Below are 26,586 nucleotides of genomic sequence, written 5' to 3'. Positions count from 1 at the left end.
TTGTTCAAATAGTGAAGATAGGTCACTTCAAAGGGACCTTATCAAAACATGGTCACATTTGAAATCTCTTTTCATAAGCAGTGTCCTAAAGGTTTAACAAAGACTTTTAATTTTAAGAAAGCAAAATTCAACGATTTAAGGAAATTATTAAATAACATAAATTGGGACAAAGTATTCTCTAATAATAATACAGAGGATAAATGGATAACATTTAAAACTTTGTTAAATAAATATACATATCAACAAATACCATATGGTTATAAAAATAAAAAAATCCAAGCCAATGTGGCTAAATAAAAATGTGTTAAGAGAAATTAGGAAAAAATGTAGGGCATTTAAATTATTCAAAGAAAATAGTACAGACTCAACATACCATATTTATAAGGAATGTAACAATGCATGCAAAAAAGCAATCAAATTAGCCAAAATTGAAAATGAAAAATTATTTGCAAAGGATTCTAAGTCTAACCCTAAAAGGTTCTTTAAGTATATAAATAGCAAAAATCTAATAAGGACAATATAGGTACATTAAAATGCGTGGAGGGGGGGCGTGACCAAGCCGCAGCCATGATAAGACATATAAATGTGCAGCTCCAAACTTAGCTTGAAATAACTGCTGATTTCTACATCTATATCCCAAGCTTTCTGCATAAAAAACCATCCCTTCTGCACAAAGAGTCGATCCTGATTCTGGACATACTAGCATTAATAGGATCAACTTTAGCAGAGGAGCTAATCTAACATATGCAAAACGGAGTGCTGTGGCCCACCTCATCGTATCATCTACCCCCCTCCCCCGGCGTGAGGGCGACCCGGGAGAGCGGTATCCACTTATAGCTACTTTTAAAGGGTATAGAGTTATCTGGATTCCAACCACCCATGGAGGAGGACCTCGCCCGACAGATATGGGCGCTTCTAGACAATCTAGATCATAGAATGTGCAGTAACTTTGAAGACCTCTCAGACATCATTAGAGCGGCTAGAAATCGGGGACATAAAGACGTAGCTAAGATGGCGGAAAACAAGAAGGATGATTTGCCACACGACATGACATGTGGTGAAGAGAGCAGTACCTCTCCCAAGCTGGATTTTGAAACTGCGACAAAAGAGCCACTGAAGAAGCAGGGAACCACTCCTCATTCTGGAAAGCTTATACTCCCTGCAAACCCGCTTAGCTCCCACACATCTGCCAGGCCTATTAGTCTTCAGCCGGAGTTCTCTGTAGCTGTGACCCGGGTTGGTGCGACTGGCCATCGGGTGCATAGTGAGGCCCCGGCTGGAGAATGGAGACCCATCGAGCAAGCTTCTGACACAAAAAGGGTGCAAAGTGACATTCAGAGCTGCATAAATGTAGCGGACACCCCGATACCCGCACTCCACAACTTATATGCCCTACTAAGGCTCCCTCAGCCCTACAGCCAATGGCTCCTTCCGATCATACTGCCTGCTTACACTATATCAGGCTCTCTTCTCTGCCGCCTTCCCAGACTTACCAAACTTTCGAAGAGAGGCTGTGGATGATAAAATTACAGTCTCTGGCAAATAAACTACAGAGCATCTCATCACTTACCCTTTAAAAACTTGTTCTGTCAGTTTCAATATTGCCCTATTACACTCCTATGTTACACCGGAAGGCAGACTTTCGACCCTTCTACCATTGTACAGATCTGCTCCAATATGTGGTCCTATCCAAACTAAGTTATCTTTGGGGTTCCCTCCTTTCTTTAGGCTTTTGTTCCTGATGTATTGTTGCCATTTCCAATGTCTTAATGTTTGCATATAAGACCTGTATTCTATTTTACCTACTTCAAAAAGTTTGTTCAAATTCTCCTCTGGGTACAAAGATAACTACCTATAGGCACCCAATAAGAACCTATTTAGCTGTATTTAGACTAAGTATGTACAACTTACCCGCCCTTACAACTAACTGACTCCTACTCCCATTGTCTATGCCTCCTATGCTATTTCAGTCCTAGATACTAAGAGGGAATTCCACAGATTGCAAGTACTAATTGTTATTAGACCTATATCTCAAGAGATAATCTGACCCATGCTATGACACTCATATTTTCTGCCCTACAGTACCTAGGTCCCACTAAATTATCTCCCCGGAAATAAACATATGTACCCACTCCTCCTTCCAGGCTGCCTATTCAAGGTACATCCCTTAATTACACTAAGGTATACATTATACCCTCCGCTTCCAATCATAAACTACCTCTAGATGTACAGTAACCCATTGCCCATCATACATTACCTATAAGATACCCCCTAATAGAATCAGATGCCATGTATTCCCAGGGGTTCACCCCTTGATATGAGAGGTTTTTTTCACTACCCTTCATCATTCACAACTACAACATATCCCCTACTACTACCTTTCAGATCACGTAGGTCCTCCTCTTAATACTAATACTGAAACATACATCCAGAAATTAGAAAGCTATTGTTTTTTAAATTTGCATATACCCATCAACTTGCCAGCCCTTCTTGTATTGTTAGTTTTAGTTACCAGTTGCTAATTCTTTACCCAACTAGCTCCCCCAAGCGGCTCCTGACCGCTGTCTTGTTTCTACATAACTAATTCTTGACAATATCAGTTACGCCTTTAGGTTACATAAGAAAAAAAAAAAAGGTCTTATTGCTATTTGTCTTAGTTTATTTTTATTTTTTTATATAGTGTGTATACATTTACTGTTCAAGATGAGGTTGTGTGGTCATTGCTAATTGCCACTCCCACTACCCAGAAATATATTATTATTTAACATGGAATGTCCCTCTTGGAATGTTCCTGTATGATGGCTGAGAAGTGACATATTTGACTGTAATACATGTATTTCACTGTGTGTTTACTCTACTTACTTTATGTATGCTTATTAACCTTATCTGAAATGTTCAAAGACAATTCTCCTTACTGGTTGTCAATGCTATAAACCTGAATAAAAAATTTAACTTTAAAAAAGAAAAAAATGCGTGGAGGGTAGCATGATTAACAGTGACAGGGAGAAGGCTGAGGTACTAAACCAGTTCTTGTCTTCAGTATACACAAGAGAGGAACCAATGGATGATACTTTGGAACAAACTAGAACATGCCAGCACATACTATTAACTGGGTTATGTATAGAGGATATCAGGAAAAAACTGGATAATATTAAAGTAAAGAAAACTCCAGGCCCAGATGGAATTCACCCAAGGATGTTAAGGTAACTTAGCACTGTTATAGACAAACTTCTACTCCTCATTTTTCAAGGCTCATTATCCTCAGGCATGGTCCCCCAGGATTGGCGTAAATCTGATGTGGTGCCACTCTTCAAAAAGGGAAGTGGGGATCACTAGGAAGCTATAGACCAGTTAGTCTGACATCAATAGTGGGGAAGATATTTGAAGGAATTATTTTGATGATTATATTGATGAGCACATTCGTGTAAACAAGATTATGAGTTCAAATCAGCATGGTTTTATGAGAAATAGATCAGGTCAAACTAATCTAATTAGATTCTATGAGAACGTAAGTAAAAAACATAATTTATGCTTACCTGATAAATTTATTTCTCTTGTAGTGTATCCAGTCCACGGATCATCCATTACTTGTGGGATATTCTCCTTCCCAACAGGAAGTTGCAAGAGGATCACCCACAGCAGAGCTGCTATATAGCTCCTCCCCTAACTGTCATATCCAGTCATTCGACCGAAAACAAACAGAGAAAGGAGAAACAATAGGGTGCAGTGGTGACTGTAGTTTAATTAAAATTTAGACCTGCCTTAAAAGGACAGGGCGGGCCGTGGACTGGATACACTACAAGAGAAATAAATTTATCAGGTAAGCATAAATTATGTTTTCTCTTGTTAAGTGTATCCAGTCCACGGATCATCCATTACTTGTGGGATACCAATACCAAAGCTAAAGTACACGGATGATGGGAGGGACAAGGCAGGATTAAGCAGAAGGAACCACTGCCCGAAGAACCTTTCTCCCAAAAACAGCCTCCGAAGAAGCAAAAGTATCACATTTTGAAAATTTTGAAAAAGTGTGAAGCGAAGACCAAGTCGCAGCCTTGCAAATCTGTTCAACAGAGGCCTCATTTTTGAAGGCCCAGGTGGAAGCCACAGCTCTAGTAGAATGAGCTGTAATCCTTTCAGGGAGCTGCTGTCCAGCAGTCTCATAGGCTAGGTGTATTACGCTCCGAAGCCAAAAGGACAGAGAGGTTGCCGAAGCTTTTTGACCTCTCCTCTGTCCAGAGTAAACGACAAACAGGGAAGATGTTTGACGAAAATCCTTAGTAGCTTGTAAGTAAAACTTCAAGGCACGGACTACGTCCAGATTATGTAAAAGACGTTCCTTCTTTGAAGAAGGATTAGGACACAATGATGGAACAACAATCTCTTGATTGATATTCTTGTTAGAAACCACCTTAGGTAAAAACCCAGGTTTGGTACGCAGAACTACCTTATCTGCATGAAAAATCAGATAAGTTTAATATCAATGGAATGAAGGAGTTCAAACGGAACTCCTTGAAGAACTTTAAGAACCAAGTTTAAGCTCCACGGAGGAGCAACAGGTTTAAACACAGGCTTAATTCTAACCAAAGCCTGGCAAAATGCCTGAACGTCTGGAACCTCTGCCAGATGCTTGTGCAAAAGAATAGACAGAGCAGAAATCTGTCCCTTTAAGGAACTATCTGATAATCCTTTGTCCAAGCCCTCTTGGAGAAAAGACAATATTCTAGGAATCCTAACCTTACTCCATGAGTAATTCTTGGATTCACACCAATAAGGATATTTACTCCATATCTTGTGGTAGATTTTCCTGGTAACAGGCTTTCGTGCCTGTATTAAGGTATCAATGACTGACTCGGAGAAGCCACGCTTTGATAGAATCAAGCGTTCAATCTCCATGCAGTCAGTCTCAGAGAAATTAGATTTGGATGATTGAAAGGACCTTGTATCAGAAGGTCCTGTCTTAGAGGCAGAGTCCATGGTGGAAAGGATGACATGTCCACTAGGTCTGCATACCAAGTCCTGCGTGGCCACGCAGGTGCTATCAGAATCACTGATGCTCTCTCCTGTTTGATTTTGGCAATCAGTCGAGGGAGCAGAGGAAACGGTGGAAACACATAAGCCAGGTTGAAGAACCAAGGCGCTGCTAGAGCATCTATCAGCGTCGCTTCTGGGTCCCTGGACCTGGATCCGTAACAAGGTAGCTTGGCGTTCTGGCGAGACGCCATGAGATCCAACTCTGGTTTGCCCCAACGATGAATCAATTGAGCAAACACCTCCGGATGGAGTTCCCACTCCCCCGGATGGAAAGTCTGACGACTTAGAAAATCCGCCTCCCAGTTCTCCACGCCTGGGATATGGATTGCTGACAGGTGGCAAGAGTGGCACTCTGCCCAGCGAATTATTTTTGAGACTTCTAACATCGCTAGGGAACTCCTGGTTCCCTCTTGATGGTTGATGTAAGCCACAGTCGTGATGTTGTCCGACTGAAATCTGATGAACCTCAGTGTTGCTAACTGAGGCCAAGCCAGAAGAGCATTGAATATCGCTCTTAACTCCAGAATATTTATTGGAAGGAGTTTCTCCTCCTGAGTCCACGATCCCTGTGCCTTCAGGGAGTTCCAGACTGCACCCCAACCTAGAAGGCTGGCATCTGTTGTTACAATTGTCCAATCTGGCCTGCGAAAGGTCATACCCTTGGACAGGTGGACCCGAGACAACCACCAGAGAAGAGAATCTCTGGTCTCTTGATCCAGATTTAGCAGAGGGGACAAATCTGTGTAATCCCCATTCCACTGACTCAGCATGCATAATTGCAGTGGTCTGAGATGTAGGCGCGCAAACGGCACTATGTCCACTGCCGCTACCATTAAGCCGATTACCTCCATACACTGAGCCACCGAAGGGCGCGGAATGGAGTGAAGAACACGGCAAGCATTTAGAAGTTTTGATAACCTGGACTCCGTCAGGTAAATTTTCATTTCTACAGAATCTATAAGAGTCCCTAAGAAGGAGACTCTTGTGAGTGGGGATAGAGAACTCTTTTCCTCGTTCACTTTCCACCCGTGCGACCTCAAAAATGCCAGAACTATCTCTGTATGAGACTTGGCAACTTGAAAGTTTGACGCCTGTATCAGGATGTCGTCTAGATACGGAGCTACCGCTATGCCTCGCGGTCTTAGAACCGCCAGAAGTGAGCCCAGAACCTTTGTAAAGATTCTCGGGGCTGTAGCCAACCCGAAGGGAAGAGCTACAAATTGGTAATGCCTGTCTAGAAAGGCAAACCTTAGAAACCGATGATGGTCTTTGTGAATCGGTATGTGAAGGTAGGCATCCTTTAGGTCCACTGTGGTCATGTACTGACCCTCTTGGATCATGGGTAGGATGGTCCGAATAGTTTCCATTTTGAAAGATTGGAATTTGTTTAAGATCTTTAGATCCAAAATTGGTCTGAAGGTTCCCTCTTTTTTGGGAACCACAAACAGATTTGAATAAAAACCCTGTCCTTGTTCCGTCCGCGGAACTGGATGGATCACTCCCATAATTAGGAGGTCTTGCACACAGTGTAGGAATGCCTCTTTCTTTATCTGATTTGCAGATAGCCTTGAAAGATGAAATCTCCCTTGTGGAGGGGAAGCTTTGAAGTCTAGAAGATATCCCTGAGATATGATCTTGAACATCTCTTGCCCATGCCTGGGCGAAGAGAGAAAGTCTGCCCCCTACTAGATTCGTCGCCGGATAGGGGGCCGTTCCTTCATGCTGTCTTAGAGGCAGCAGCATGCTTTCTGGCCTGCTTGCCTTTGTTCCAGGACTGGTTAGGTTTCCAGGCCTGCTTAGATTGAGCAAAAGTTCCCTCTTGCTTTGAAGCGGAGGAAGTTGATGCTGCACCTGCCTTGAAATTTCGAAAGGCACGAAAATTAGACTGTTTGGCCTTTGCTTTGGCCCTGTCCTGAGGAAGGGTATGACCCTTACCTCCAGTAATGTCAGCAATAATTTCCTTCAAACCAGGCCCGAATAAGGTCTGCCCCTTGAAAGGAATGTTGAGTAATTTAGACTTCGAAGTCACGTCAGTTGACCAGGATTTAAGCCATAGCACCCTACGCGCCTGGATAGCGAATCCGGAATTCTTAGCCGTTAGTTTAGTCAAATGAACAATGGCATCAGAAACAAATGAGTTAGCTAGCTTAAGTGTTCTAAGCTTGTCAATAATTTCAGTCAATGGAGCTGTATGGATGGCCTCTTCCAGGGCCTCAAACCAGAATGCCGCCGCGGCCGTGACAGGCGCTATGCATGCAAGGGGCTGTAAAATAAAACCTTGTTGAATAAACATTTTCTTAAGGTAACCCTCCAATTTTTTATCCATTGGATCTGAAAAAGCACAACTGTCCTCAACCGGGATAGTGGTACGCTTTGCTAAAGTAGAAACTGCTCCCTCCACCTTAGGGACCGTCTGTCATAAGTCCTGTGTAGTGGCGTCTATTGGAAACATTTTTCTAAATATAGGAGGTGGGGAAAAAGGCACATCCGGTCTATCCCACTCCTTGCTAATAATTTCTGTAAGCCTTTTAGGTATAGGAAAAACATCAGTACACACCGGCACCGCATAGTATTTATCCAGCCTACACAATTTCTCTGGTACTGCAACTGTGTTACAGTCATTCAGAGCAGCTAATACCTCCCCAAGCAATACACGGAGGTTCTCAAGCTTAAATTTAAAATTAGAAATCTCTGAATCAGGTTTCCCCGAATCAGAGACGTCACCCACAGACTGAAGCTCTCCGTCCTCATGATCTGCATATTGTGACGCAGTATCAGACATGGCCCTTACAGCATCTGCGCGCTCTGTATTTCTCCTAACCCCAGAGCAATCGCGCTTGCCTCTTAATTCAGGCAACCTGGATAATACCTCTGACAGGGTATTATTCATGATTGCAGCCATGTCCTGCAAGGTAATCGCTATGGGCGTCCCTGATGCAATTGGCGCCATATTAGCGTGCATCCCCTGAGCGGGAGGCGAAGGGTCTGACACGTGGGGAGAGTTAGTCAGCATAACTTCCCCCTCCTCAGAATCTTCTGGTGATATTTCTTTTATAGTTAAAGACTGATCTTTACTGTTTAAGGTGAAATCAATACATTTAGTACACATTCTCCTATGGGGCTCCACCATGGCTTTCAAACATAATGAACAAGTTGTTTCCTCTGTGTCAGACATGTTTAAACAGACTAGCAATGAGACTAGCAAGCTTGGAAAACACTTTAAACAAGTTTACAAGCAATATAAAAAACGTTACTGCGCCTTTAAGAAACACAAATTTTTGCCAAAATTTGAAATAACAGTGAAAAAAGGCAGTTACACTAACAAAATTTTTACAGTGTATGTAACAAGTTAGCAGAGCATTGCACCCACTTGCAAATGGATGATTAACCCCTTAATACCAAACACAGAATAATAACTGACAAAAACGTTTTTTTTTTTTTTTTTTTTTTTTAAATAGTCACAACTGCCACAGCTCTACTGTGGCTTGTTACCTCCCTCAAAAACGAGTTTGAAGCCTTTTGAGCCCTCCAGAGATATCCTGGATCATGCAGGAAGAAGCTGGATGGCTGTGTCTGTAATTTTTGCTGCACAAAAAAACCCCTCCCACTCATATTACAACAGTGGAAAGTCAGGAAATTGTTACTAGGCAGAAATCAAACCAGCCATGTGGAAAAAAACTAGGCCCCAATAAGTTTTATCACCAAACATATATAAAAACGATTAAACATGCCAGCAAACGTTTTATATTACATTTTTATAAGAGTATGTATCTCTATTAATAAGCCTGATACCAGTAGCTCTCACTGCATTTAAGGCGTTACTTACATTAGTTCAGTATCAGCAGCATTTTCTAGCAAATTCCATCCCTAGAAAAATATTAACTGCACATACCTTATTGCGGGAAAACCTGCACGCCATTCCCTCTCTGAAGTTACCTCACTCCTCAGAATATGTGAGAACGGCAGTGGATCTTAGTTACTTCTGCTAAGATCATAGAAAACGCAGGCAGATTCTTCTTCTAAATACTGCCTGAGATAAACAGTACACTCCGGTACCATTTAAAAATAACAAACTTTTGATTGAAGAATAAACTAAGTATAAAACACCACACTCCTCTTACGACCTCCATCTTGGTTGAGGCTTGCAAGAGAATGACTGGATATGACAGTTAGGGGAGGAGCTATATAGCAGCTCTGCTGTGGGTGATCCTCTTGCAACTTCCTGTTGGGAAGGAGAATATCCCACAAGTAATGGATGATCCGTGGACTGGATACACTTAACAAGAGAAATATAGATAAAGGGGAATCAGTTGATGTGATATACTTAGATTTTGCAAAGGCATTTGATACAGTGCCACATAAGAAGTTAATACACAAAATGAAGGGACTGGGAATAGCTGAAAATGTTAGCTCATGGATAAATAACTGGATAAAAGATAGGGAGCAACAAGTAGTAGTGAATGGATCAGTACTGGGCTCTGACAGATCAGCACAATCCCTATTCCATTGCCTGAGCATGCATAACTGCAGCGGCCTGAGATGGAACCGAGCAAACGGAATGATGTCCATAGCTGATACCATCAGACCAATAACCTCCATACACTGAGACACTGACGGCCGAGGAGAGGCCTGAAGAGCAAGACATGAGTTGAAGATATTTGTTCTTCTGGCTTCTGTCAGAAAAATCTTCATTGCTAGAGAATCTATTATGGTTCCCAAGAACACCACCCTTGTAGCTGGAATCAAGGAACTTTTTCCTGAATTCTCCTTCCATCTGTGGGAGCACAGAAAAGACAACAACAACTCAGTGTGGGAGTTTGCTAGTTGAAAAGATGGCACCTGAACCAGAATGTCATCCAGATAAGGCACCACTGCAACACCCCGCAACCGGAGCACCGCCAACAACACTCCCCGCACCTTTGAGAAAATTCTGGGAGCTGTTGCAAGACCGAATGGAAGAGCCACAAACTGAAAGTGTCTGTCTAGGAATGCAAACCTCAAAAACTTGTGATGGTCCCTGTGGATGGGAATTTGCAGATACGCATCCTGTAAATCCACTGTGGTCATAAACTGACTCTCCTGAACTAAAGGAAGAATGGAACGAATAGTGTCCATTTTGAAAGACGGAACTCTGAGGAACTTGTTTACGCTCTTGAGAGCTAAAATAGGTCTTAAAAGTTCCCTCCTTTTTGGGAACTACGAACCGATTGGAATAGAATCCCAGACCCTGCTCCTGTACTGGAACAGGAACTATCACTCCCAGGTCGGAAAGATCCTGGACACAACGTAAGAACGCCTCTCTCTTTATCTGGTCTACAGATAATCTTGAGAGAGGGAACCTGCCCCTGGGTGGAAAAGGTTTTGAACTCTAATTTGTATCCCTGGGAAACTATGTCCACCGCCCAGGGATCCGGAACATCCCAAATCCAGGCTTGAGCAAAAAAGGAAAGTCTGTCCCCTACAAGATCCGCTCCCGGATCGGGGGCAGACCCTTCATGCTGACTTTGAGTCAGTAACAGGCTTTAAAGTTTGCTTCCCCTTGTTCCAAGACTGATTGGACTTCTAGGAGGACTTGGACTGTACCTGCTTGGAAGAGGAGGGGGCAGGCTTACCTGAAAAGTTTTGAAAGGAACGAAAATTACTCTGACGCCCTTTCTGCTTATTTCTCTTATCCTGAGGGAGAGAATGACCCTTTCCACCCGTAATATCTAAAATAATTTCAGCCCAACCAGGCCCAAACAAGGTCTTACACTTGTAAGGAATTGACAAAAGCTTAGACTTAGATAACACATCCGCAGACCAAGACTTCAACTATAAGGCTCTGCGTGTCAGAACAGCAAAGCCAGAAATCTTTGCAACTTGATGACCTGTAAAGACGCATCCGTGATAAAGTAATTGGAAAACTTCAAAGCCCTGATCCTATCCTGAATCTCTTCAAGAGGAGTAACAGTCTGAAAAGAATCAGACAACGCATGAAACCAGTAAGCTGCCGCGCTAGTGATAGTAGCAATACACACCGCAGGCTGCCATTGTAAACCCTGGTGAACATACATCCTTTTAAGTAACGCCTCCAACTTCTTATCCATAGGATCCTTAAAAGAACAACTATTCTCTTAACCAAAGTGGAAACTGCTCCTTCCACCTTAGGAACCGTCTGCCAAGATAGAATCGGCTATTGGAAACATCTTCTTCAAAATTGGAGAAGGGGAAAAAGGAATCCCAGGCTTCTCCCACTCCCTTGCAATAATCTCTGTAGCATGGTCTGGAACAGGAAATACTTCCACCGCAAAGGAACATCAAAGTACTTATTCAGCTTACTAGACCTCTTAGAAGTGACAACGACAGTTGAGTCAGAGTCATCCAAAGTAACCAAAACCTCCTTAAGTAACAAACGGAGGTGTTCTAGCTTAAACCTGAAGGATACAACTTCAGCATCAGAAGAAGGAGATTTCACCCTCAGATACAACCGAAGAATCATCCTCCTCAGACTTCTGGGAGGGAACATTCGGAATAGACACAGCTGAGTCAGAAATCTTACTCACTGATTCCTTAAATTTACTCTTGCGCTTTCCCTGCAATATGGGAAAGGCAGACAGCGCATCAGTTACCGCAGAAGATATCTGGGTAGCAATGTCTTGCAACGCAACCCCAACCGGAGTGTGAGAGGAAGCACAGGGCACTGCATGTGCGGACATCAATGTTTGGGACATTTGAGGAGAAAGCAGTGGCATCTCTTGAGCAGGAGACCCCTGGACAGCATCCGCCTTAGATAATGGTTTCTCAGAATCAAAAAGTCTATCCCTGTAATGTAAAGTTCTATCAATACAAGAGGGACAAAAAGGGATTGGTGGTTCCACATTGGAATCAAGACACAAGCTACATGTAACGTTTTGCAGGGCCTCTTGGTCCATCTTTACCCAAAAACCTAACCAATTAAAAAAAAACTGCTTTAATTTACTCTCTCAAAAAAAACACATAAATTATGCTTACCTGATCATTTCCCTTTCTTCTGATGGAAAGAGTCCACAGCTGCATTCATTACTTTTGGGAAATAAGAACCTGGCCACCAGGAGGGGGCAAAGACAACACAGCCAAAGGCTTAAATACTCCTCCCACTTCCCTCATCCCCCAGTCATTCTGCCGAGGAACAAGAAACAGTAGAAGAAATATCAGGGTGAAAGGTGCCAGAAGAATATAAGGATGCCCCACATAAAATTATGGGTGGGGAGCTGTGGACTCTTTCCATCAGAAGGAAAAGGAAATTATCAGGTAAGCATAATTTATGTTTTTCTTCTTAAATGGAAAGAATCCACAGCTGCATTCATTACTTTTGGGAAAACAATACCCAAGCTATAGAGGACACTGAATGCCAAGACAGGAGGGTACAATAGGCGGCCCATACTGAGGGCACCAGGCCTGAACCTCTACCCAATAAAAAACCCCGCTTCTACCGAAGCCGAGAAAATTTTAAGAGGAAAAGCCCCAGTGAGTTAGTCCAGAAGCCAAACTAGAGACCGTAAACAAACTCGACTGAGCCAACAGTCCTCCAGGAGACACTGTCGCAAAAAAATGGTCCCCGACTGCTCATCTCCACAAATGAAGGAGACACCAGCCAAAACCCCCAAGGGGACAAGGCAAAGGAGAACCAAGGAAACCGAAAGGTCCCCTAATACAAAAAGGAACACCTCCATGAGTGAGCCCAGCTCACAGAGACCCAAAGAAGCCCAAACAGGGAAAGGAGGCATCGCCTATACCAAGTGAAACCCGGGATAAGACCAACGACAGAGACAGAACAGACGTCTCCCCAATATCCTGCAAGCACGGATGCAACAGAAGAGGCAACAGAAGTCCTCCCGGTGTCTGGCCATAGAATACCAAGGTATGCGACCATGAAAAAAGTGTGTAATATACCCAGGTGAAAAACCCCAAGGTTGAGAACACAGAGTCCACAACAGGATGACACAGATGATACTTGCGAGGAAGAAGAAGCAGTCAAGCAGGTAACAGACCGCAAAGCAACCCCCTTACAGAGGGCACGTTCCAGGCAACCTAAGTCGCTGGACCTACACACAGGTCCCTGAAAAGGGGAGCACAAAAACCTCAATCGAGGCCCCCCGAGAAGGAGAGTATACTCTCAGAACCCGAAGGAAGAGTAAACCCTCTTCTATCAATGGAGCAAGTTGAAAGGAAAATTGATGCCCTAGCAGACTAAGCTGACAGGATAGATTCAACAAGCGAATGCAGATCCTTAGACCGCTCGGCCATCCTGGCCTGCAGACCCACACTCAGCTGGACCAACCCAGCCTCCGGGATCCAAGACAAGGAAACAAAAGAATCCCGAAACAGATACAGGAACAAGCGTAAGGATAGCACAGCCATCCCCACAAAGCAATACAACTCAACTCTAAAACAGACAACAAGGCCATAGACCTAAGGATCTATCAAAAGAAAGGCCCAACAAGCCAGCTTGGAGCCAGCAAGACTCCAGGGGGAACCAATCCCAACTTTCCGCCTCCCATCCAGGAGAAGCCCCAAGCAAGGACTCAATCTCCATAGGGAGGAGAATATCCCCTAAAGAAAAGGGATGATGCCTTAAGGGCAACAACTGTCCTCAAGGCCCAAATGCACCGCCTAAGGGGAAGTGAAATTCCCAACACAGATGTCCTAGAAAATGACCCCCAGACAAGTAGCTTGCCAAGCAGAGGCACATCCAACCCATTTGTCTGCAGAGCAGGGAATCTACAGGAACACTGGCAAGCTGACCAGGGGAATGCAACCCTAAGGCACACCAGAAATTGGACATCCAGTGCCAGCAGCTGGGTATGAACCCACCACCCTTGAGGCTCAAGCCACATGCTAACCAACAGATGACATGAGCAACTCTGTGGCAAAGAGTAAAAAATACTCAGAAAACCTGGTCAACCCTGACCAGGTGAGGTAGATGGAGTAAGGACATAGCCCAACTTCCCTCTACCGTGGAACACCTCGACCAGCCCTGAGATCCAAACTCCCAAAACCACCCAGACTGGGTCAGTAAAAAGGCCAAGCAGAGCATTGGCAACCGGAAATCTCAAGGAGAAAAAACAGTTCTGGCCACCTAATAGTTCAGGCAAACCTTACCTTAGAACTAAACACCCCAAAAAAGCCAGACACAAGGGTATGGATGCATATCCAGAGAATCCAGATAGTGAGAAGAACTTGAAAGTTCCAACCAAAAGGAGGAACCACCCCTAGCTAAAGTCCAACGCTACAAGAAGCAAGGCTAGAAATCATTTGCAGATACTTCTCAGAGCCTCAGAACAACCAAGGAATACCTCGAGGTCCAAAAAATCCTTTTAGCAGGAGTAGTCTCCCTAACACCTCCGCACAAGCAGAGGACACAAGGAAGAGAAGGCACTAAGGCTACCCAGCTCCGGAAAACCCAGAGCTAAACAAAAGTCCCCGCAGGGAACAAACATCACCCGGAAGCACAGATCCCTAAAAGGAGATCCACTCACCCGGAGGCAATGGAAGAAGACCCAAAGGCCTCTTATAACTCAGTCAAGAGTAAGAGCTGCAACTAGATATACTAGAAACAGCTCCGTGTACACCTGCAAGGTGTCAAGAACTGCAACAGGTTTCAAACTGCAACCTTCCACATGCTAGACAGCTATGCTGTACAAGCAGTTGGATCAAGCCTAAAAGGACACATCCAGAGGCCTAAAAAAGAAGGCCAAGCTGCTCAATAGCGGCAAGGGACATTAAGCCCTCCCACCCTCCACCACATGGGGGAGGAAACTCTAAGTTCTGATGAAATCAGGTTTCAAATAGAGTGATGCAGCGGAAAAACTCCCCTGCCAGGTCATCTATGACTGAAAACTACAGAGACTGAAACAATCCTTCCCACCTCACGGACCCACAGGTCCTCTCGAATGCTTAGTTGAACATTACTTCATCCCCACATGTCTAATGAGGTGCACCATTCGAATTATCAGACTGAAAATCCCTGTATCTGGTAACGATAGGGTCATTCAATAACTGAAAAAACAAAATGTATGCTTACCTGATAAATATATTTCTTTCTTGACACGATGATCCACGGATCATCTAATTACTATTGGGAATATCACTCCTGCCCAGCAGGAGGCGGCAAAGAGCACCACAGCAAAGCTGTTAAATATCACCTCCCTTCCCTCCAAACCCAGTCATTCGACCAAAGTAAAGGAGAGAAAGGAAGCAACAAGGTGCAGAGGTTTATAACATACCAACAACCTGTCTAAAGAACAGGGCGGGCCGTGGATTCATTGTGTCATGAAATAAATAAATTTATCAGGTAAGCATAAATTTTGTTTTCTTTCTAATGACATGATGAGTCCACGGATCATCTAATTACTATTGGGAATCAATACCCAAGCTAGAGTACACAGATGATAAGGGAGATACAAGACAGGGAACCTAAACGGAAGGCACCACTGCTTTAAGAACCTTTTCAGCCGAGGCAAAAGTGTCAAATTTGTAGAATTTGGAAAAAGTGTGAAGAGAGGACCAAGTTGCAGCCTTGCAAATCTGTTTAACAGAAGCTTTATTTTTGAATGCCCAGGAAGAGGAAACAACTCTCGTAGAATGAGCCGTAACTCTCTCAGGCGGCTACTGTCCAGCAGTTTCATAGGCAAAGCGAATAATACTCTTCAGCCACAAAGAAAGAGAAGCAACGTAACTCCAGGAGAAGTTAGAGAGGAAGCGCAGGGCACTGCATGTGTGGGCGGTAAAATTTGGGACGCTTGAGGAGAAAGCTGTGGTATATATTGAACATTGTCATTAGACTCCTGAACAGCATCCGCCTTAGAAAATGTTGGCTCAGAAAAAAAGTCTATCCCTATAATTTAAAGTTCTCTCAATACACGAAGAACAGAAAGGGATTGGTGGTTCCACATTGGCATCAAAACATAGAGAACAATTGACATTTTGCAGGGCCTCTTGGTCCATTCTGAGTCAAAATGGATAAAATTATCAAATAAAAGGTCTAAATTTTTTAATAAAAATTTAAACAGAAAAAACGTTACTGTCACTTTAAATTTTAAACCGTAACTTCTTTTACTTTTTTTTTCTTCTTCTAAAAAGAGGACTAAAAATATTGCAAAATACCTCTACACCACTGCTGAGGTGCCTACCTGCCCTGCTGACACCGGCTCTTTAAAGGGACATTATACACTCATTTTTTCTTTGCATAAATGTTTTGTAGATGATCTATTTATATAGCCCATAAAGTTTTATTTTAAAATAAATTTATAGTTTTGCTTATTTTTAAATATCATTGCTCTGATTTTCAGACTCCTAACCAAGCCCCAAAGTTTTATGTGAATACTGTCAGCTACCTTCTCCAGCTTGCTCCTGTTTGTATAAAGGGTCTTTTCATATGCAAAAGAAGGGGGAGGGGGGGAGTGTCTTATTTCCCACTTGCAGTGGGCTTTCCAGCTACCTTTTCAACAGAGCCAAACTGACAGCTTCTAAGTAAGTTTTTAAACAGTTTTATACTGGATTTTTATATCAGTATCTGTGCACCTTATTCTTTATAGTAGTGTCTATTACATGCAGTTATATGAAAATGAGTGTATACTGTCCCTTTAACAATCCCCTTAGTAGAAGATCCGGAACTCGGCAGTAGTTATATTGAACCGCTCTCCGGTCCTAGAAACGCATGTCTTTAGACAAAGATGCATAATCTTGACTGAGACTGTACTCTCTTTACCCCCGGTCACAGGAAGTAAGGAAAAAGTGGTGCGCAACACAAATTGCAGCCTCCCATAGCTCCGCCCATCGTGGGCGTCTCAAAAAAGGAATCTTTCGGTCGGCATCTTTGTTCTAAAGTTAAACAGCCAGGAGCAGTGAAAACCACCGAGAAACCTGAGCCTAATTTCTCCTCAGCCCCAGTGCCTGCATAACAAACTGTCTACATAAGTCCCCTCCCCTCTATCTATAGGAGAATGTATGTGTCCCATTATTTGTAAATAAAGTGCCCAAACTTTTTCTGAGTCTCTTTTTATTTCCCCAGAAAATTAAGTTAGCACTTACCTCATAAATCTGCCAGACAGCAAGGCAGCTCACCAGGTTTGAGAGGTCCTCTCCCTCACATGGACCTGTAGAAAAAGAGATAAAGACTGAGTAATCTTACTCAGGCTTTCAGAGTTAGCATAAACTACATGGGAGGCACAGTAAGAATTATGTCCCACCAGTTCCCATTGCTCTACTAAAGAGACTGATATGGACTACGGCTACACCCCAGAACAAAGCAGCACAATCTTGTACTACTTAAAAAATAATAAAATCTTGCGTGAAGAATCTTTTACTAACACCTAACTTTAGGAGGTGATATTTAACAGCTTTGCTGTGGTGCTCTTTGCCGCCTCCTGCTGGGCAGGGGTGATATTCCCAATAGTAATTGGATGATCTGTGGACTCATCGTGTCATTAGAAAGAAACATGTCTGAGCAACACGCGAAGGCGCGCAATCCTGTAACGGAAGGCACAACACTCAGGGACAGATACCCAAGCGGGGAACTGTAGAGGCCCTCCCCAAGAAGGAAGGCCCGGGGCAATAGGGCATGAGCACATTCTCAAAGAAACGTCTGGACTCTGCAGACGAACAATCGGCAACATTATGTGGAAGCGAAAACGTGCTGCAACCTCCGGGGGAAACACGCCACCCCGCATGGAGGAACCATAAACTGGGTTACCCGCATGTGCAGAAGTATAATTTGGTAGGGAACTCGCCTCTCGGAGGACAGGACCCCCAGAGGCGGATGGCTCAGCAGTCCCTTGATTCCCCGAGCCCAAGGAACCAGGCGCTCTGAAATGGCATACGGAACAAAACTGGTTGGCAGACGTCAACGAGGCCACCCCGGACTGATCCCCAGACACAGAATCTGAAATCAAAATAGTCTCAGTATCAGAATCCTCTGTAACTGAATCTGAAATTAACACAGTCTCAGCATCAGAATCCTCCATAGCTGGATAGAGGATATTTAAATATGGACTAAAGTAGTGAAAACTAAAACGGCACCTGACACCCCCAATGGCTGGGGCGCTCACCACCTCCTATAACCAGACCCCTGTGGACTAGAAAATTTCCTTCACCGCACGGTCAGGATTGCGGAAATGGAACAACGGAACGAAGCCATGCCTGAACACAAGGTGAACCATACAGTCCAAACAAGCGTGCCCAACCAAAAGGCTGCGTCACTTCCAAAGGCCTCAATGTTCCAACCACAAGCCCAGTAAACATTGCACATAAGCAGGTTGAATCACATAACAAACATGATTATAACCCCCCCCCCCCCTTGTTCAATAACCCCCCTCAGGAGATATTAACCCTCGATTCCAAGATACTAAAAGAGACTCACTGAGACCCTTATGTATAGTTAGACCCTCAAGGTGGTAGCCTCTCTGGAAACATTCATATTACAGTACATTGAGAATAAAGTAAAATGAAACAATCTTACCGGAATGTATGCCGTGGAACAGGAACACGGCCCTTCAAGTGTGACGAATAGTGGCATCGCCTCCGCCATGGACTTGAGAGAAGAAAGCATGCAGCAAAGTCAAGTTCGACAACACAGATTGCTTGAGGAGCTGTTAATATGAGTTGGGATGGTTTCGCAGAAAGAAACTCCCTGCATCTCCGGACTCTAACTTTCATCCAAGCCCTCACTGAGAGACTGACAGGACTACTTAAAACTCCTGTCCCATGACGAAGAGTCCTACCCTCCATAAGAGACAAAAACAAAAATTAAAAATTCTGACACTTCTCTGCCATCCTCCTGGGACGAAAGGCAAAAAATGACTGAGGGATGAAGGGAGTGGGAGGAGCATTTAATCCTTTGGCTGGGGTGTCTTTGCCTCCTCCTGGTGGCCAAGTTCTTATTTCCCAAAAGTAATGAATGCAGCTGTGGACTCTTTCCATTTAAGAAGAAAAACAAAAACATAATTTATGCTTACCTGATAAATTTATTTCTCTTGTAGTGTATCCAGTCCACGGATCATCCATTACTTGTGGGATATATTCCCTTCCCAACAGGAAGTTGCAAGAGGATCACCCACAGCAGAGCTGCTATATAGCTCCTCCCCTCACATGTCATATCCAGTCATTCGACCGAAACAAGACAAGAAAGGAGAAACCATAGGGTGCAGTGGTGACTGTAGTTTAATTAAAAATTTAGACCTGCCTTAAAAGACAGGGCGGGCCGTGGACTGGATACACTACAAGAGAAATAAATTTATCAGGTAAGCATAAATTATGTTTTCTCTTGTTAAGTGTATCCAGTCCACGGATCATCCATTACTTGTGGGATACCAATACCAAAGCTTAAGTACACGGATGATGGGAGGGACAAGGCAGGAACTTAAACGGAAGGAACCACTGCCTGTAGAACCTTTCTCCCAAAAACAGCCTCCGAAGAAGCAAAAGTGTCAAATTTGTAAAATTTTGAAAAAGTGTGAAGCGAAGACCAAGTCGCAGCCTTGCAAATCTGTTCAACAGAGGCCTCATTCTTAAAGGCCCAGGTGGAAGCCACAGCTCTAGTAGAATGAGCTGTAATCCTTTCAGGGGGCTGCTGTCCAGCAGTCTCATAGGCTAAGCATATTATGCTTCGAAGCCAAAAGGAGAGAGAGGTTGCCGAAGCTTTTTGACCTCTCCTCTGTCCAGAATAAACGACAAACAGGGCAGATGTTTGACGAAAATCTTTAGTTGCCTGCAAGTAGAACTTCAAGGCACGGACTACGTCCAGATTATGCAAAAGACGTTCCTTCTTTGAAGAAGGATTAGGGCACAATGATGGGACAACAATCTCTTGATTGATATTCCTGTTAGAAACCACCTTAGGTAAAAACCCAGGTTTAGTACGCAGAACTACCTTGTCTGAATGGAAAATCAGATAAGGAGAATCACAATGTAAGGCAGATAACTCTGAGACTCTTCGAGCTGAGGAAATAGCCATCAAAAACAGAACTTTCCAAGATAAAAGTTTAATATCAATGGAATGAAGGGGTTCAAACGGAACTCCTTGAAGAACCTTAAGAACCAAGTTTAAGCTCCACGGAGGAGCAACAGTTTTAAACACAGGCTTAATCCTAGCCAAAGCCTGACAAAAAGCCTGGACGTCTGGAACTTCTGCCAGACGCTTGTGCAAAAGAATAGACAGAGCAGAAATCTGTCCCTTTAACGAACTAGCTGATAAGCCTTTTTCCAAACGCTCTTGGAGAAAGGACAATATCCTAGGAATCCTAACCTTACTCCATGAGTAACTCTTGGATTCGCACCAATACAGGTATTTACGCCATATCTTATGGTAGATTTTCCTGGTAACAGGCTTTCGTGCCTGTATTAAGGTATCAATAACTGACTCGGAGAAGCCACGCTTTGATAGGATCAAGCGTTCAATCTCCATGCAGTCAGTCTCAGAGAAATTAGATTTGGATGATTGAAAGGACCTTGTATTAGAAGGTCTTGTCTCAGAGGTAGAGTCCATTGTGGACAGGACGACATGTCCACTAGGTCTGCATACCAGGTCCTGCGTGGCCACGCAGGCACTATCAGAATCACTGATGCTCTCTCCTGTTTGACCTTGGCAATCAGTTGAGGCAGCAGAGGAAACGGTGGAAACACATAAGCCATGTTGAAGAACCAAGGAGTTGCTAGAGCATCTATCAGCGTCGCTCCCGGGTCCCTGGACCTGGATCCGTAACGAGGAAGTTTGGCGTTCTGGCGAGACGCCATGAGATCCAGTTCTGGTTTGCCCCAACGATGGACCAGTTGAGCAAACACCTCCGGATGGAGTTCCCACTCCCCCGGATGAAAAGTCTGACGACTTAGAAAGTCCGCCTCCCAGTTCTCCACGCCTGGGATGTGGATCGCTGACAAGTGGCAAGAGTGAGACTCTGCCCAGCGAATTATCTTGGAGACTTCTAACATCGCTAGGGAGCTCCTGGTTCCCCCTTGATGGACGATGTAAGCCACAGTCGTGATGTTGTCCGACTGGAATCTGATGAACCTCAGTGTTGCTAACTGAGGCCAAGCTAGAAGAGCATTGAATATTGCTCTTAACTCCAGAATATTTATTGGGAGGAGTTTCTCCTCCTGAGTCCACGATCCCTGAGCCTTCAGGGAATTCCAGACTGCGCCCTAGCCTAGAAGGCTGGCATCTGTTGTTACAATCGTCCAATCTGGCCTGCGAAAGGTCATACCCTTGGACAGATGGACCCGAGATAGCCACCAGAGAAGAGAATCTCTGGTCTCTTGATCCAGATTTAGTAGGGGGGACAAAACTGAGTAATCCCCATTCCACTGACCTAGCATGCACAATTGCAGCGGTCTGAGATGCAGGCGCACAAATGGCACTATGTCTATTGCCGCTACCATTAAGCCGATTACTTCCATGCACTGAGCCACTGACGGGCATGGAATGGAATGAAGGACACGGCAAGCATTTAAAAGTTTTGATAACCTGGGCTCCGTCAGGTAAATTTTAATTTCTACAGAATCTATCAGAGTCCCTAGGAAGGAGACTTTTGTGAGTGGTGATAGAGAACTCTTTTCCACGTTCACCTTCCACCCATGCGACCTCAGAAATGCCAGAACTATCTCTGTATGAGACTTGGCAATTTGAAAGCTTGACGCCTGTATCAGGATGTCATCTAGATACGGAGCCACCGCTATGCCTCGCGGTCTTAGAACCGCCAGAAGTGAGCCCAGAATCTTTGTAAAGATTCTCGGGGCCGTAGCCAACCCGAAGGGGAGAGCTACAAATTGGTAATGCCTGTCTAGAAAGGCAAATCTTAGGAACCGATGATGATCTTTGTGAATTGGTATGTGAAGGTAGGCATCCTTTAAGTCCACTGTGGTCATGTACTGACCCTCTTGGATCATGGGCAGGATGGTCCGAATAGTTTCCATTTTGAATGATAGGGGGATAGGGGGCCGTTCCTTCATGCTGTCTTGGGGGCAGTAGCAGGTTTTCTGGCCTGCTTGCCCTTGTTCCAGGACTGGTTAGGTTTCCAGGCCTGTCTGAAATGAGCAACAGTTCCTTCCTGTTTTGGAGCGGAGGAAGTTGATGCTGCTCCTGCCTTGAAATTTCGAAAGGCACGAAAATTAGACTGTTTGGCCTTTGATTTGGCCCTGTCCTGAGGAAGGGTATGCCCCTTACCTCCAGTAATGTCAGCAATAATTTCCTTCAAGCCGGGCCCGAATAAGGTCTGCCCCTTGAAAGGAATATTAAGTAATTTAGATTTAGAAGTCACGTCAGCTGACCAGGATTTAAGCCATAGCGTCCTCCGCGCCTGGATGGTGAATCCGGAGTTCTTAGCCGTTAGTTTAGTCAAATGTACAATGGCATCAGAAACAAATGAGTTAGCTAGCTTAAGTGATTTAAGCTTGTCCATAATTTCATCCAATGGAGCTGTGTGAATGGCCTCTTCCAGAGACTCAAACCAGAATGCCGCAGCAGCAGTGACAGGCGCAATGCATGCAAGGGGCTGCAGGATAAAACCTTGTTGAACAAACATTTTCTTAAGGTAACCTTCTAATTTTTTATCCATTGGATCCGAAAAAGCACAACTATCCTCAACCGTGTAGTGGCGTCTATTGGAAACATTTTTCTAAATATAGGAGGTGGGGAAAAGGGCACACCGGGTCTATCCCACTCCTTGCTAATAATTTCTGTAAGCCTTTTAGGTATAGGGAAAACATCAGTACACACCGGTACCGCATAGTATCTATCCAGCCTACACAATTTCTCTGGAATTGCAACTGTGTTACAGTCGTTCAGAGCAGCTAAAACCTCCCCAAGCAATACACGGAGGTTCTCAAGCTTAAATTTAAAATTAGAGATCTCTGAATCAGGTTTCCCCGGATCAGATCCGTCACCCACAGAATGAAGTTCTCCGTCCTCATGTTCTGCAAACTGTGACGCAGTATCAGACATGGCTCTTACAGCACCAGCGCGCTCTGCATCTCTCCTAATCCCAGAGCTATCGCGCTTGCCTCTCAATTCTGGCAATCTAGATAATACTTCTGACAGGGTATTATTCATGATTGTAGCCATGTCCTGTAAAGTAATTGCTATGGGCGTCTCTGATGTACTTGGCGCCATAATAGCATGCGCCCCCTGAGCGGGAGGCGAAGGTACTGACACGTGAGGAGAGTTAGTCGGCATAACTTCCCCCTCGTCGTCTGGTGATAATTCTTTTATAGATAAAGACTGACCTTTATTATTTAAAGTGAAATCAATACATTTAGTACACATATTCCTATGGGGCTCCGCTCCACACTGGCTTTCAAACATAATGAACAAGTAGATTCATCTATGTCAGACATGTTTAAACAGACTAGCAATAAGACTGGCAAGCTTGAAAAACACTTCACAATAAGTTTACAAGCAATATAAAAAACGCTACTGCGCCTTTAAGAAGCACAAAACCTGTCTCAAGTTGAAATAACAATGAACCAAAGCAGTTATACCAACCAAATTTTCACAGTAAATGTATTAAGATAGCAGAGCATTGCACCCACTTGCAAATGGATGATTAACCCCTTAATACCCAAAACGGATAAACAATAGAGAAAAAAGTTTTTTAAAACAGTCAAACACACTGTCACAGCTCTGCTGTGACTGATTACCATCCTCAATATGACTTTTGAAGCCTTTTGAGCCCTCTAGAGAAGTCCTGGATCATGCAGGAAGAAGCAGGAAGTCTGAGTCTGAATTTTTACTGCGCAAAAAAGCGCTAAAATAGGCCCCTCCCACTCATATTACAACAGTGGGAAGCCTCAGTTAACTGTTTCTATGCAGAAATTAAGCCAGCCATGTGGAAAAATTATGCCCCAATAAGTTTTATCACCAAATGTACGTTAAAAAACGATTAAACATGCCAGCAAACGTTTTAAAACACATTTTTTAAAGAGTATATATCTCTATTAATAAGCCTGATACCAGTCGCTTTCACTGCATTTAAGGCTTTACTTACATTACTTCGGTATCAGCAGCATTTTCTTAGTCAATTCCATTCCTTAGAAAAATATTTTACTGCACATACCTTAGTTGCAGGAAAACCTGCACGCCATTCCCTCTCTGAAGTTACCTCACTCCTCAGAATGTGTGAGAACAGCAAGTGGATCTTAGTTACTTCTGCTAAGATCATAGAAAACGCAGGCAGATTCTTCTTCCAAATACTGCCTGAGAAAAAACAGCACACTCCGGTGCCATTTAAAAATAACAAACTTTTGATTGAAGAAATAAACTAAGTATAAAACACCACAGTCCTCTCACGACCTCCATCTATGTTGAGGGTTGCAAGAGAATGACTGGGTATGACATGTGAGGGGAGGAGCTATATAGCAGCTCTGCTGTGGGTGATCCTCTTGCAACTTCCTGTTGGGAAGGGAATATATCCCACAAGTAATGGATGATCCGTGGACTGGATACACTTAACAAGAGAAATAAACGTTACTGTCACTTTAAATTTTAAAATTAAACCTTATCTTCAACAGCAGCAACTCTATAAAAAAAAGTTACTGCTCCTTTAAATTTTAAAAGGAAACTTTAACTTCCACAGCAGCCTCAAGCCAACGTTACTGCTACGTTCAACAAAAAATAAAAAAGCCTCAGGCAACCCCTCACCACAGCACTCTTTGCTTAGGTGCCTACCTGTCCTGCCAGCAACCGGAGTAAAAATCTCTACAGGGACTTCCTAGAGCCTCAAACACAAACCCACAGGCGAGCTCAGCAGCGTTGCAACAATCCGATCCGGAACTCCAAAGGAAGAAAAACCGGAAAGCGCACAAACTACTTGCCGCCGCAGCAAAAGCCTGCCCTAGTCATGGGCGTACCCTCAGAACTTCTAGCAAAGCAAGCCCGGCCACCATTACCAAAAAGCCGGCAACTGAACTGTGTCATTTTCAACAGCAGCACCACACATAAAAACACACGCTGCTTTAACACACAAGAGAAATAAAAAACTAAGCCACAATTTTCTAAGTCCCCAGTGCCTGCATCCACTGCCATCCATCCTAATAACCCAAAATATGATTCTTAATGTGTCCCACATAATTGTTTAAGTGCCTAAATTCCTGAATTCCCAGAAATTAAAGTAAAGCACTTACCTGAATTTACATCTGCCCGGCAGCAGGGAAGCACACCCAGTTTGAGAGACCTCCACCCTTTCATGGACCTGTGGAAAAAAGGAAGACTGAATAAACCTATACAGGCTTCCAAAAAAAGGGCAGCAACAACAGATTGAGAGGCACAGTGAGGATTATATCCAACAAGTTCCCAGATGTTTAAAAGTCACCACTGCTCTATAGAAGAGACTGACGTGGACTACTGCTAAACCCCCAGGAAGACAGAGCAAACCTGCCCAGATTCAAAATAATAAACTCCTGATAGAAGAAACTTCTTTCAGACACCTAAACTTTACCACCTACTTGCAACACAGGCAAAGAGAATGACTGGGGTTTGTGGGTAGGGAAGTGCTATTTAACAGCTTTGCTGTGGTGCTCTTTGCCTCCTCCTGCTGGCCAGGAGTGATATCCACCAACAGTAATTATGATGATCCGTGGACTCACTGTGTCATTAGAAAGAAAGGAGATTTAATCTCCTGCAACAGAAACGTTTTTTCACTGTAAGAGCAATAAAATTGTGGAACTCATTAGCAAAGGAGATAGTGAATGCTAATACCCTAGATACATTTAAAAATTGTTGGATTATTTAAAGGGACACTGAACTCAATTTTTTTATTTCATGATTCAGATAGAGCATGCAATTTTAAGCAACTTTCTAATTTACTTCTATTATCAATTTTTCTTCGTTCTCGTGCAATCTTTATTTGAAAAAAAAATTGGGGGTTCAGCACTCTGGAAACACTTTTTTTTTTGGTGGATGAATTTATCCACCAATCAGCAAGAACAACCCAGGTTGTTCACCAAAAATGGGCCGGCATCTAAACTTACATTCTTGCATTTCAAATAAAGATACCAAGAAAATGAAGAAAATTTGATAATAGGAGTAAATTAGAAAGTTGATTAAAATTTCATGCTCTATCTGAATCACAAAAGAAAAAATGTGGGTTCAGTGTCCCTTTAAGCTTAACTGGAGCTTTTTGAATTCGATGGACTTCGGTCTTTTTTCAACCTCATCTATGTTACTATGTTACATTGTATTCTCAGGTTTGCACTTCCATATAAGGAGCTTCCTGCCTGAAGAAGTGGTATTAAAGTTACTTAATCATAGATCCCATGTGTAGACAGCAGACATAGGTCTGGACTCATGTTTGAAGCTAATAGAGTCTCAGGGAAAGAGTTAATTACCCCATGCTAAGTTCAAAAATACAAAATCTAGACGTGCGTCTCTATTGAATATAGCAGGAGAAATATCTTAACCTGTGTAATTTGAAAGCATAAGAATTGAAATTTTAAGTTTAACTTCTATTGGTAATTTACAGATATATGTTAAATATACTCAGGATTGAGTGAATGTACCAATATGTTTATGGATCTGGGAGATGGGTCTAATGCCTAACATACCTT

This window comes from Bombina bombina, chromosome 7 (assembly GCF_027579735.1).
Source record: "Bombina bombina isolate aBomBom1 chromosome 7, aBomBom1.pri, whole genome shotgun sequence".
Lineage (NCBI taxonomy): Eukaryota > Metazoa > Chordata > Amphibia > Anura > Bombinatoridae > Bombina > Bombina bombina.
The sequence above is the reverse complement of the archived record's forward strand: the minus strand, read 5'-3'. Positions refer to the sequence as shown.